This window comes from Felis catus, chromosome D1, assembly GCF_018350175.1.
Source record: "Felis catus isolate Fca126 chromosome D1, F.catus_Fca126_mat1.0, whole genome shotgun sequence".
Classification (NCBI taxonomy): domain Eukaryota; kingdom Metazoa; phylum Chordata; class Mammalia; order Carnivora; family Felidae; genus Felis; species Felis catus.
In genome coordinates, this window is record NC_058377.1 from 91,415,971 (window position 1) to 91,429,531 (window position 13,561).

At 36.8% G+C, this 13,561-nt stretch overlaps 1 pseudogene; it reads left to right on the plus strand.

Annotated features, from left to right (window-relative positions):
• The first annotated feature begins 957 nt into the window (after nt 1–957).
• On the plus strand, nt 958–6,529 carry LOC109492293 (annotated as a pseudogene).
• The last annotated feature ends 7,032 nt before the right edge of the window (nt 6,530–13,561 follow it).

Below are 13,561 nucleotides of genomic sequence, written 5' to 3' on the forward strand. Positions count from 1 at the left end.
TTTTTTTAACTCACCAATATTCCTACCATTGTTCATAGTGTAGAGTTTTATTTATTTATTTAACCATTGATAGTATAATAGATTGGGGAAAAGGAAAGCTTTGTGGACCAATAAAATCTTTAATTGGATTTAAACCAAAGCATTTATTTAATAGGAGATATGAACAGAAACATGAGAAAAGCTAATTCATAATCAGCATAGACCATACTAATTCTCTTCTTTGTTCTCAGACATTGGTGTTTGCAAATCCTACAAGTTACCATCATAGTAAATTGTTACTTGCCTTTTCAAGAAATCACCTATTTCAAGAAATCACCTATTTCAAGAAATAGGTGCCATGAACATTTTAGAGAAGCTGTATGATTTTAGTATTTTAATTTTATTTATGAACTTTTCTAGACAGACTAGAGAGGCTTTTCTTTCTCCCCGCCCCAGCTTTATTGAGGTATAATTAATAAATAGAATTATACGATATATTTAAAGTGTACAGGGTGATGATATGACTTGAAACACAGTGAAAGGATTCCCACTCACCCCTCAAGTTAACATGTCTTCACCTATTTACAGTTTTTATTTATTTATTTTTTGTGAGGAAATTGAAGTTCTGCTTAGACTTTCTAGGAATTCTAGCTACTTTTGTAGATCTTTTTTTTTTTTTTTCTTCAAATAGGATACTGGCAAAGTTAGACATGGTGGTAGTAAGAAAAAGAGAAATCACAGAGTCTGAGTGATTTTTCAAAATTACAGTTAGGGTAGGTGGTGTGACATTCGCCTGTGTCATTCCTGGTACCTTAACTTTGATCTCTTTCTCGAAAAAAGAGAAAATAAAGACACACAGGTCCAAGAATTCAGGAGGACTTCAACTTCCTGAATGCCAGAAAGAATGGTGATTTAGTGACTCCGGTATCAGTGGACTCCATTTGACCAATAGGAGATTCTGATTTGTTGGAGACGGGCATGCTGTATCTGTGTGAACCAGCATCAGGAACTTTTATTTTGTCTAACAACATATTTTCATTTATTTTATGGATAAGAGCAGTCATCTCAGAATATATCTTAGTGGTATTGGAAATGTATTTTGTATCTTTGGGTTCTGACTGGCTGAAATGAGCTGGTTACCCAAAGTGGCCCCATCACACATCAGGGTGGGTAGGAAGATTTCCCCTCGTAGTGTGAGTTCTATAACCTCTGCCACAGATTCCTTTGGGGAGTGATAGATACTGGAAACTACGCATAAGAACCAAAGGGCAAGCCTATGTTTTTTTAGCAGTGAAATGCAGTGTCACGAGTGGGAATCAGGGCTATAGGTTCTTAGTAGGTCTTTAAAGTGAGTTCTAATGCTGTCCTATGATGAACTCGATAAGCAGACTCAGGGCAAGGGGAGCATGATGGCAGTATCAGTAATTGTAAATATAAGGTCTTGGAGACACTGTTTCCTTTACAAAGAGGTTTAGAATAAAAAAAAATAGTAGATACTGAGTTTGCAAATGTGTTTTGTCGTGGGGCACATACCTCCGAGGTGTCTCTTGTATTTCTGCACAATTATTTTATCAAGAGGCATTGATAGTTCTGCTCCAAACTATCTTTTCAAAGATGTTTTTATAGCTAACAGCTTTCAAAGACAGAGACAGTATCTCCCTTTGGTGCAGAGGACAGATTTGTTACCTGAAGGGCATGATAAAGATAATGTCTCCCTTTGGAGACAGGTTTGCTAGAAGCTTCCAGAGATCTAGATTTCATAAACTCTGGGTCCCTGGTCCTAAACCGCATCTTCTGCCCTACCCCTGTGGGACTTGGGGGCAAGGAGACCAATGTGAATACGAGGCTCATGCTGCTGGGTCAAGAGTAATAAATACCTTTGCCTTTGACAACACCTGTGAAGCTGTGGCAAGCTGACTGGTTATCTTACATGTAGAGCAAAATTTTAGTCTCAGAAATTTATAGCTTTTAATTTCTGAAGATTGTTTTCTGATTGCAAAAACTGTTTTTTTTTTTTTGTGCAAGGAATTTGAAGTAGAAAAGATATGTAAGAAGAAAAAAAATACATAATCTCCTTACCTAGGGAAGGATAATATTTCGATTTTAGCACAAATTTTAATATTTATCTATATGTACATATAAGTAATATTATATATACTTGTGATTAGCATAAATTGTATTTTGCCTACTGCTTTTGTCTCCTAAAATTAGGTTGGATATTTCTATGTCATTAAGTTTTTAAACATGATTTTGAATATCTGCTTAATATTCTCTTTCATTATAACTAAACTATTATTTACTCAGTCATTCTCTTTTTGAATATTTAGGTAATTTAGAGCTTTTAGTTATTATTTTTTTTTAATTTTTTTTCAACGTTTTTATTTATTTTTGGGACAGAGAGAGACAGAGCATGAACAGGGGAGGGGCAGAGAGAGAGGGAGACACAGAATCGGAAACAGGCTCTAGGCTCTGAGCCGTCAGCCCAGAGCCCGACACGGGGCTTGAACTCACAGAGGGTGAGATCGTGACCTGGCTGAAGTCGGACGCTCAACCGACTGTGCCACCCAGCGCCCCAGAGCTTTTAGTTATTAAAAATAATAATTCTACAATGAACATCTTTTCATACTCATAGTGTGCTTCTCTTCTTTACATGTAAAAAAAAAAAAAATCCAGGGCTCCTGGATGGCTCAGTCAGTTAAGCATCTGACTCTTGATTTTGGCTCAGGTCATGATCTCACAGTCAGTCATGAGATGGAGCCCTGTGTCAGGCTCTGTGCTGACAGTGCAGAGCCTGGTTGGGATTCTCTCCCCTCTCTCTGTGCCCCCCAGCTCATGTGTGCGTGCGCTCTCTCTCTCTCTCTCAAAATAGATAAGTAAACACTTTTTTTTTTAATTGTCAACATAAAACTGCTAGATCTCAGCAATTTTTCATTTAATGTTTTTTTCATGTGTGCTTTGGTTCTCTCTGAGCTGAGCCAGAAGTTCTACATAATCAGAATGTGCACAGGAGGTGGTTTCTCTCATCCTTAACCTTATTAGACTCTTAACTGGGTAAATGGCCTTTGTCTTTTCCTTCTTTCTCATGCTTTCTTCCAGAAGTTTTGATCTGTTTCATAGATTCCACTGAAGTTATACTTTTTACCTTTCAGTTACTGAGTCACACATCAGGGCGTGTGACTCCAGTTTCTCTCCATTTCTCTGGCCTCTTCAGCAGATTTCACTTCATCCTTTCAAAATAAAGACACATGGATACAGTGTAGTAGATTTACTTCAGAGTTCTGTCAAAATCTATCTTTAGTTCTTGAGTTAGTTCTTAACATTATTAAATAGCTGTCATTAATAGGTTGATTGTAGCAGATTTTTCTCCTCATGGCTTTGGAAAGGGTAAGTGGCTTCTTATTCTAGAATTAGTGTCATAATGAATGTACTTGACCAAGTTAGATATTCATTCTAGATAATACCATCTTCAGGAAAAAAAAACTACCTGGAAAGTACTCTCACTTTGTATACCTGTCTGATGTCTGCCACATTCTTTGAAGTACTTCTGTTCCTTCTCTAAGAGAGTTGAGTTGTTATTTTACTAACTGGTGGTACAATATGATGGCTTAGGTGTATACCCTAGAGGTAAAGTTTAGGCTCTAGTGGACAGGATCTAATCGTATAGTTGTATCAAATTCAAAACAATGGTCCCTTTGCCTCCTCCCAAATCAGTATGAAGGACTATAGGGTCATGTGGCTGACATCTCTGGGGGTAGCACACTGCTGTTCCATCAGCCACTTACACATCAAGTTTAAAGTAGATTTCCCTCTCTAAGAAGGGATGAGCAGAAAGACAAAGCACCTATTCAGCTTTGCATTTGCATGCTCATATCTGAAAGGAATATAAATGAAGCAAATAATTCAACGACCACAAAAAGAAGTGAATAAAAGCTCTTCTCTTCTCCTGACACCAAAATCATTGTAAAAAAAACCCAGCCTTCTGAAATTTCTGTTTGTAGCTTTGTTAAGAGAGTCTGGGTCCTTTTCAGGATTCTGGCTCAGGGAAGATAAATAGCAGAATCAAACAATCAAACAAGATAAATAAATAAAAATAAACAAATGAAAAACTCCTGAGTAAATCATGAGGCTCCAGATTGGGTAAAGCCTTTTTCTCCCAAAGGAATCTTTACTTCCAACATACACTTTACAAATAGAATTTTAAGATTTTAAGATTTAAGATATAAGGAGCGATGATATTTCATTTTTTTATCCCAACACTCAAAAGACTCTTGCATGTACCAGATTAATGAATAAATGTGAGTTCTGAATCAAGGAATGATGAATGGATGATGACTGTGTTTTCTTATGAAGATGCAAAATGTGGATGCATATGTCAAAACAAACATTACACTGGGCAAAGTTAAATTGGCAAGGAAGGCTTTATTCAAGAATATTGCAATAGTGGAAAGAGGCCAGAACTCAGTCTGACTCAGTTCCATTGAAACAAAAGTTGCAAGGTTGTGTGTTCTCTCTCTCTCTCTCTCTCTCTCTCTCTCTCTCTCTCTCTCTCTCTCTCTGTTTTTAGCACTAAGGTGAGCTAGTACAGATAGAGGAGGTTGACTAATGGAATGTGTCCACCACATTGAATTTTTCCTGAGTTTGCAAATGATTTTCTGTGTGAGTAGCCTTGCTAACTGGCACCCACTGAACCTAGGCTCCCGCTTTCTTAACAGAGATGTGTGATACAGGCTCTAATTTTTCTTGGTGATTACAGGAATTGCTTCCAGATACTTGACAATCTTGGGTCATAAAACTGGCAAGATGATTTAAAAAAAAAGATTTGCGTATATCTCAAAGGGACAGGGAAATAATTCACAGTTATCCGTTTTCCAAAATAAATGCTCTAAAAAAGGGAAGTTCCTTTGGTCAGGAAGAAGCCTTGAGTTTAGTCAAACTGAGGAGAATGTTAAAAGCCACTTTGTCACATGCATCTTCTTAATTTGATAGAAATTGATTATGAGGGAAAAATTTCTTCCTGTCCAAATGTATGAGAACTGGTAACTATTTTTGTTATACGAGTATCCTGGGTGGGTCAAATATGAGAATTTCATTACATGCATTCAGTGAGAAATAAAATACAGCTCTTACTTTGTCACAGTGGGTTTGCTGACAGAACACAGGTGTCATGAAAACCACTTGTAAACCTACACCAAAACGGGAAGGGAAAGGAATCATATCAACATCATTGTTATTAGACATGGAGACTTGGGCAAGTCTACTACTACTGGTCATCTGATCTATAAATGTGGTGGGCTTGACAAACTATCCAAAAATTCAAGAAGGAGGCTGCTGAGGTAAGAAAGGGCTCCTTCGAGCATGCCTGTGTCTTGGATAAACTGAAAGCTGAATGCAGTATCACCACTGATAGCTCTCTGTGGAAATTCAAGACCGGCAAGTGTTTTGTGACCATCACTGATGCCCCAAGACACAGATACTGTCTATCAAAAATGTGATTACAGGCACCTCTAGGCTGGCTGTGCTGTCCTGATTGTTGCTGCTGGTGTTTGTGAATTTTAAGCCAGTATCTCCAAGAATGGGCAGACCCATGAGCATGCCCTTCTGGCTTACACACTCCGTGTGCAACAACTCATTGTTGGTGTTAACCAAATGGATTGCAGTGAGCCACTCTACTGCCAGAAAATATACAAGGAATTCATTAAGGAAGTCAGCAGCTACGTTAAGAAAATTGGTTACAACCGTCACACAGTAGTATTTGTGCCAGTTTCTGGTTGGAATGGTGACAACATGCTGGAGCTAAGTGCTAACATGCTTTGGTCCAAGGGATAGAAAGTCACCTGTAAGGATGGCAGTGCTAGTGGAACCATGCTGCTTGAAGCTTTGAATTGCATTCTGTCACCAACTCATCCAACTGACAAGCCCTTGTGTCTGCCCCTCCAGGACATCTGCAAAATTGCATTGATATTGTCCCTGTGGGCTGAGTGGACACCCGTGTTCTTAAACCTAGAATGGTGGCCACCTTTATTACAACTGAAGTAAAGTCTGTTGGAAGCAACCATGGAGCTTTGAGTGAGGCTCTTTTGGGGACAGTGTGTGCTTCAGTGTCAAGAATGTATCTGTCGAAGATGTTTATTGTGGCATTGTAGCTGGTGACAGCAAAAATGACCCACCAATGAAGCAGCTGGCCTCATGGCTCAGGTGATTGTCCTGAACTGTCTGGGCCAAATCAGTGCTGGATATGCACCTGTGCCGGGTTGTCCTACAGCTCACAAATCTTGCATGTTTGCTGAGCTGAAGGAGAAGATTGATCCTCGTTTTTGGAATAAACTGGAAGATGGCCCCAAGTTCTTGAAATCTGGTGATGACGCCATCTTTGATATGGTTCCTGGCAAGCCTATGCATGTTGAGAGCTTCTCTACCTGTCTCCTCTGGGCTGTTTTACTGTTTGTGACATGAGATAGTCACTGTGGGTGTCATCAAAGCAGTGGACAACAAGGCAGCTGGAGCTGGCAAGGGCACCAAGCCTGCCTAGAGAGCTCAGAAGGTTAGATGAATATTGTCTCCAATATCTGCTACCCCAGGCTTAATCAATGGAGGGAGAAAGGTCTCAGAACTGTTTGTGTCAACTAGCCATTTAAGTTTAAAGTAAAAGACTGTGAACGATCACAATATGTTATAAGAGCCTTCAGAAGGAAAGGAGAAGGTTCTGTGGACCATTTGTTTGTGTGTGTGTGTGTGTGTGTGTGTGTGTGTGTGTGTGTGTCTGTGTGGCCATTTTAAGTTATTAGTTTTTAAAATCAGTACCTTTTAATAGAAACAACTTGACCAAAATTCTTGGTCAAGACAGAATCTTGAGACCCATTAAAACAAAAGTTGAATGATAAAAAAAAAGACAACTATTAAATAACAAATCACTTATGTGTTATTTAATAGAAAAAGAAGCTTAGTGCATGTGGTATTTCTCTGTCTTTAATCAGCTGGTATTAAATACTAATCCCTTAATCTTTGATTTATTTTTTTTATCCCATCACTTCTGTTGGATGATAGCCATGCTGGATTGTAGCCCCCGCCGATTCTCCATGCTACAAAATCTTTCCTCTGATTTGAAGCCTGAGGCCTCAGAGGTAAGTGAGCAATGGGTTGTCATTTATGTCAAAACTCCTATCTTTGTCCCTGTTACATTGCACACTTTGTCAGTTCGTGTCTCAGGTCTTCTTGTCATGCATCTTGCATGGCTCTTCTGCTTTTCTCTGTAACAAAAACCAACTTGCTCCTGCATCTTCTTCTTGGCCATAAATGTACATGCTTAACTATGTAGTGGACGGAGGTGAAACTAATATTTCTGATAGTCCTATATTGGTTACGCATTGTGCAGAATATAAGAGAAGTACTTGAAGAACAAATATACTTTCTAAGATTATGGCAGTTCATTGTATGGATGAGACTTCCGTTTGAGTTCCGTAGAATTTTCTATGCACATGTGGAAATAATTAGCATATGGTTTTGTCTTAAAACTGTAATTGAGGGGCGCCTGGGTGGCTCAGTTGGTTGAGCATTCAACTTTGGCTCAGGTCATGATCTCGCAGTTTGTGAGTTCGAGCCCTGTGTCGGGCTCTGTGCTGACAGCTCAGAGCCTGGAGCCTGCTTCAGATTCTGTGTCTCCCTCTCTCTGACCCTCCCCCATTCATGCTCTCTCTCTCTGTCTCAAAAATAAATAAATGTTAAAAAACAAAAAAACAAAACAAAACAAAAACCCTGTAATTGATATAGAGGGCGCCTGGGTGGCTCAGGTGGTTGAGTTTCCGACTCTTGATTTCAGCTCAGGTCATGATCTCATTTTTTTGTGAGATCAAGCCCCGCATCAGGCTCTGCCCTGGCAGCATGGAGCCTGCTTGGGAATATGTCTCTTTTTCTCTCTCTTCCCCTTCCCTGTTCATGTTCTTTCTCTCAAAAATAAAATATAACTTAAAAAAATTAAACTATAATTGATATAAATTTATAATTATTTTAAAATATAATGAGCACACTTTTTAAATAATTGTTTTAAATTTTTTGTTTATTTTGAGAGAGAGAGAGAGAGAGAGAGAGAGAGAGAGAGAGAGACAGAGCATGAGCAGGGGAGGGCCGAAAAAGGGGGAAAGGTAGAATCCAAACAGGCCCCATGCCATCAGTGCAGAGCCAGACGTGGGGCTCAATCTCATGAACCACGAGATCATGACCTGAGTGAAAATCAAGAGCTAGACACTTAACCGATTGAGCAACCCAGGTGCCCCAATAAATACACTTTTAAATTTATGAGATAACATATTGTCAGTGAGCAAAGTTTATTTTTGAAAAGGAAAATTCTAAAGCCTGGGCTTCACCTTCTGTATAATAGAAGTAATGTTTTGATGATACAATGTTGCATTAGAACAGAGTGGATGCCTTGCCCTGGGGCAATGCAAGAGCATATTAGAAACAGACCTAAGATGAAAGTTTATAAAGATAAGAATATTTATTTAAATGTCAACTTTTCAAGGTAATATCTTTAAAAAATTAAGAACGTAAGAAGATCTCTAAGAGTAAGTGCATTGTTTTCAAATGCACTTAAATCATTAGTCAAGTGGCACTGTGTTTATTGCATGATTATGGGTTTCCTCAGAGGAAAAACAGCTTGCCTCCCTCCGATAAAAACATTCCAGGAAGACAATTGCTTCTGGCTTTGTTATAAATAATCCTGTGTTACTTGTCTCTTATAATTCTAAAACACAAGTAATTTTTCTTTAATATAACTACAAACATATAACCTTGATTAAATTGACTTGCATATACAAAGTTGAGCTTTGATATTTTATAGAAAGATTTTAAGGATAGTTCTATGTGGATACTGGAAGCTAATTGGAGATATGCATTACCAACTATAACATAAGTGGGAATTTTGATGGAGTCATAGGTGATACAATGTGGCCATAATTTCCTCAGAAGAGAACTGGGTCAGAAGAAATGCAACCCTCCTAACAAAGCTGAAAAGCATCTACCTGATAGGAATTCAAATAAGAACTAAACTATTGTATTACCTCCAAAATCAAATTTCTGTCAAATCACTTACAAACTGAGCTGAAATTAATTAGAGTCTTTAATTTGCTCTATAGAAAAATTCATTCAATTTTATTCATTCTTCTACTCAACCAACCAACATAGAAATGAGTTGGAGTTCAAATAGTAGAATTATTAAGATATCATCATATGAAGTTAGAGAATTCTACGTTTGAATTATAGTTCTGTATTCCATAAATCATGCTAATGTTTTTGTGATAATTAGGTGACAGAATTTATTGTCCACTGATAATCTGCTGAGATGTTCTGTTTTTGTTATGAGTAAGTCAAGGCTTGCATGTGACCGAGTGCCTCTACGATGCACCTCAATGTTCAGTATTTCTTATGTTTTCCTAGGTCGCTGGGATCTATTCTACTCTCCATTGGTGCCTGGTATTCCTAGTATTGTGATAACCCTTTATCACTCTCATGCTGTCTTTTGGAACATAGAAATTATGTTATTATCTCCACATCTTGCTAGAGTCATAGGGGAACCTCAATGAGATCTAACCAGGACCATGGAGCCATTCCCACTATGGGGTACTTGCTTCCTTCCTGGGCTTTACTTGAGAGAGGCAGCAAATATCCCCTGCCTTTGGATTTTAAAAATACTAGTTTCTGTCATTACTTTCCTCTAAGCTTGAAGCAGGATGAAAGGGGTATGGGGAAAGTAGATGTAGCTTGGGGGACAGTCCCTTTTTAGAAACCCGTTAGCATTTATTCACTCCATATGTCTTCAAGTCTTAGGAGAAGAACTAGTAGAAGAAGATCTAGTACTTTTTCCCTAGTCCTCCAAGTCCTAGTTTAAAGAGCAAAAAATGGAGGAGCAAAACACATTAATAAATTTGTTTATGACTGTGTCACGTGTAGCACAGAATTCAGGAATCATTTTAACTGCTTAGTTATGAATTATTCATTTAGTGGAAAAATCACTGAAGATCAGGAGATACTGGTTAACTTAATTTCTGCAGCTTGTGACTTATTACAAGTGATTCTTAAAAAATTATTTAACTTCTCAGTAAAAACAGTATCAAGTAAAATGAATCACTACTTTGAGGAATTACTGTAACCTAACATAATATTATTAATTTCAATAAAAATCCTTTTTTTTTGTTTGTTTATAACAAAACAGAGGTTTTAACATCTCTCTCTCTCTTTAAAAAATGGACATCCCACAGTCATTTTCAGTAACTTGCAAAGTTTATTTTTGTGGACCATTCTGAATCTCAGAAGGCTTGGCTTTTTGGTATTTGATGAAGTGAATTCTTTCAAGTATCAAGTAGTCTTCCCTGGACATTAGGCAGAAACATAGACATTTGTGTCAGAATAGCCAGGAAAAGGGGCAAGTGAAAGAAAGAAAGAAAGAAAGAAAGAAAGAAAGAAAGAAAGAAAGAAAGAAAGAAAGAAAGAAAGAAAGAGAAAGAAAGAAAGAAAGAAAGAAAGAAAGAAAGAAAGAAAGAAAGAAAGAAAGAAAGAAAGAAAGAAAGAGAAGATGAAGAGCGTATACAGAACTCTGGAATAGAAGTTGTCTATGGCATTTTCCCACTCTGCTAGAGGTTCCTTGAAGTTAATTATGCCACCAATTAGATCACCAAGTGTCAGAACAATAATCACTCCCTCACCCCACACCTACTTAATCTACTTTGTTGAACTATATTATCCATACTCTCACCCACTCCCACTTCTTCATCGAGCCACCTCAAAGGTTGCATCTTTGAACACAAAGAACACGTTACAAAATCAAGGGGTAGCATTAATATTGTTCAGAGTTTCATGTGACAGGATTTTAAATTGACATTCTTCTCATCTCCAACCCCAAAAGAAGCTAACCATCTAGACGTAAATTCTTAAGAATACAGCACACAATTATTTTTAAAACACCTAATACTTTTTCATTTCTAATTTTAAAGTGGAAAGATGATTTGCTCCTCAAATATCAAACAGTACGTCTTTCATTTTCTATTTATTGCTACTTGCAGGATTTTAAGATGTGATTCTGACTTGATTTTGAATTCCCAGCCTTCTTTCTTGTTGTCTTCTGCTTGCATTATCATTTTTATGCTATATGATTTATCCCCCGGAGTTCCAAACATATTGCCACACAGAAAAACAATAGTCAAATCCAAAATCTTTTGAATCTTGGAACATGACTCAGCACATTTTCTAAAACCTGAAGTCTTTATCATAGTAGATTTGGAAGTCAGTTTGTGAGACAGGAGAGTAATTATGGATGTACCTGTGTATTTATTCTTCCATTTATATAAGCCTCTCAAGGCCATCTTTAAGGTGCTAAGTAATTTGAAGTATGATGAAAGACAGGGAATGGCATCTTTTTATATGCAAGAATATCCTTGTCATAAAGTTATACAGACTTTGTGAAGTCAAGGTTAAAGCTAATTTAGTTAACATTGGGGAATGTAGCTTTCATTAAGTCTTGAATTTTCATTCATATCATCTTTCAAGTGGGACAGATAGCTGTGTGACAATTAGGCAAGCAAAATGTGTGTGTTTATGAGTGAGTTACTTATCAGAAGATACTAAGCATTTGTTTTATGAAGTACACATTGCTATCAAACTAACATTTAAGAAGAATAGTTATATGAGTGTCTCTTTTTCAGCAGTGATGTAAACAACCTCTAATTTCTTTCAACCCAAGGGTCTGATTTATCAGTATTGCCCTAATTAGTTGTTGTTGTTATTTTTCTTTAATGGTGTTATTTGATACAGCTTACCAGGAGCATTTAGAGAATGCTAACAAAGTCAGTGTATCCAGAATAGTCATTTTCAGGCATTTCTGTGTTAGGCAAAGCTTTCATGTATTTCCTGCTAAAAATTGGTACTTATTCTGGTAAGACCACAAAACTGATTTGCTAAACCGACATTTACTACAAAGTTTTGACTCCAGTGGGGAACATAGGTTGTAATGTTTATGTTCCTTTTTTCCTATCCTCACCCTCAACACAAAGTGCTCCCAAATGAATTTCAGAATAATTCTGGAGGAAAATAGTTACATGGGGATTCTATAAGCCCCATGACATCCATCCATTAAACACACACACACACACACACACACACACACACACACACACAGTTTATACTTCTATCATGTTAAAAGAAATGGACTGAAAAGTATTTGCTTTCCTGAATTGTGTAAATTCTCAGCTTCAATTTTTATTTGTTCATGAGACACAATTTGGAAAGTATTCAAGGCCTATAATTTTCTTCTAGAACACTTTCTTTAAACACATTGTCTCCATTTAATTTTATATTTGTAGAAGTAAGATGTAAAGCAAAACAAAGAGTGGTATAAAGCAACTTTTTAAGAAAAAATTGAAAATAATTCTCTAATATTAGAGAATTCCATATGATCAAAGTTTCTTAATGATAATATAAATTAACCTTTATTTACAACATATCTGAGATAAAGAAATTTACATTTAAAAATTCTGAATTAAATCTTTCAGAAGACAGAAATATTAAAATTTAAGCAATGAAACTTTTGGATATTGCTAGCCATTGACATACTAAAAAGGCAGAGTATAAAATTTTGTTAAGTGTTTTTGGTCAGGAATTATAAATATGTACTTTTTACTTTCCAAATAAATGTGACACTGACACTGCAGAGTTTTTCATATAGGATGTAAAGAGTCTACTTGTTACAGATTTGATTCTAGTTAGAGTTTATATGATACATTGTAAAATAATTTATTTCTGGTAAGCTTTGTTGTTGTTTTTTCCTTCTGTACCCCATATGCTGTAGGATAGGGGTTAAGGAATTTGTCCTAGTTGATTCTCATTTTCATATCCAAATTATTGCCACTACCCCCCCACTCCACAAATAAATGAATAATGAGTTATTTGAATCCTGTGACATAAAATTATTGAGTCAACTGAACTCCCAGTCACTCTCCTTCAATCACTGAAGATTTTAATGCATGTGTCCCTGTCTTTACCTCAATCACTACTTTTGTCCTTATTCTTGTGGAGTTCACTATCCATATAAATCACCCACTTTCTCTGTTTTTATTAATATTTTTGCCTCCACTAATCTGATTTTCATTTTCACCCTAGTGACTATGCCCACAATACATGCTCCAAATATTTCCATTACCAACAACTATGCCATTTCCAGACTCTAAATTTTTCATTATCTTACTCTTTGACTACTCTCTGTCTTTAGGGCTTACTTCCTCAAATACACCAGTCTCATATTGTGATTCCACTACTCTCCGTTTGTCCCCCCTGTAGTGTGTTTGTCCCCTGTAGTGTGTTTTCTCACTCTTCTTCTTACCTAATTTAGAATCCAGTGTTCATCACTTTACCCCCTTCTTTACCAACCTTGCCCTGCCTACCCAAAAACCTATGAAATTCATGTATGTCTCCACATGTGCATCCAAACAGTTGAATAGAACTGGAGGAAAGAAAAATAAATAAATAAATAAATAAATAAATAAATAAATAAATAAATAAAGGAAACCCAGTGATTGCCATCTCTTTATTTAAGACCATG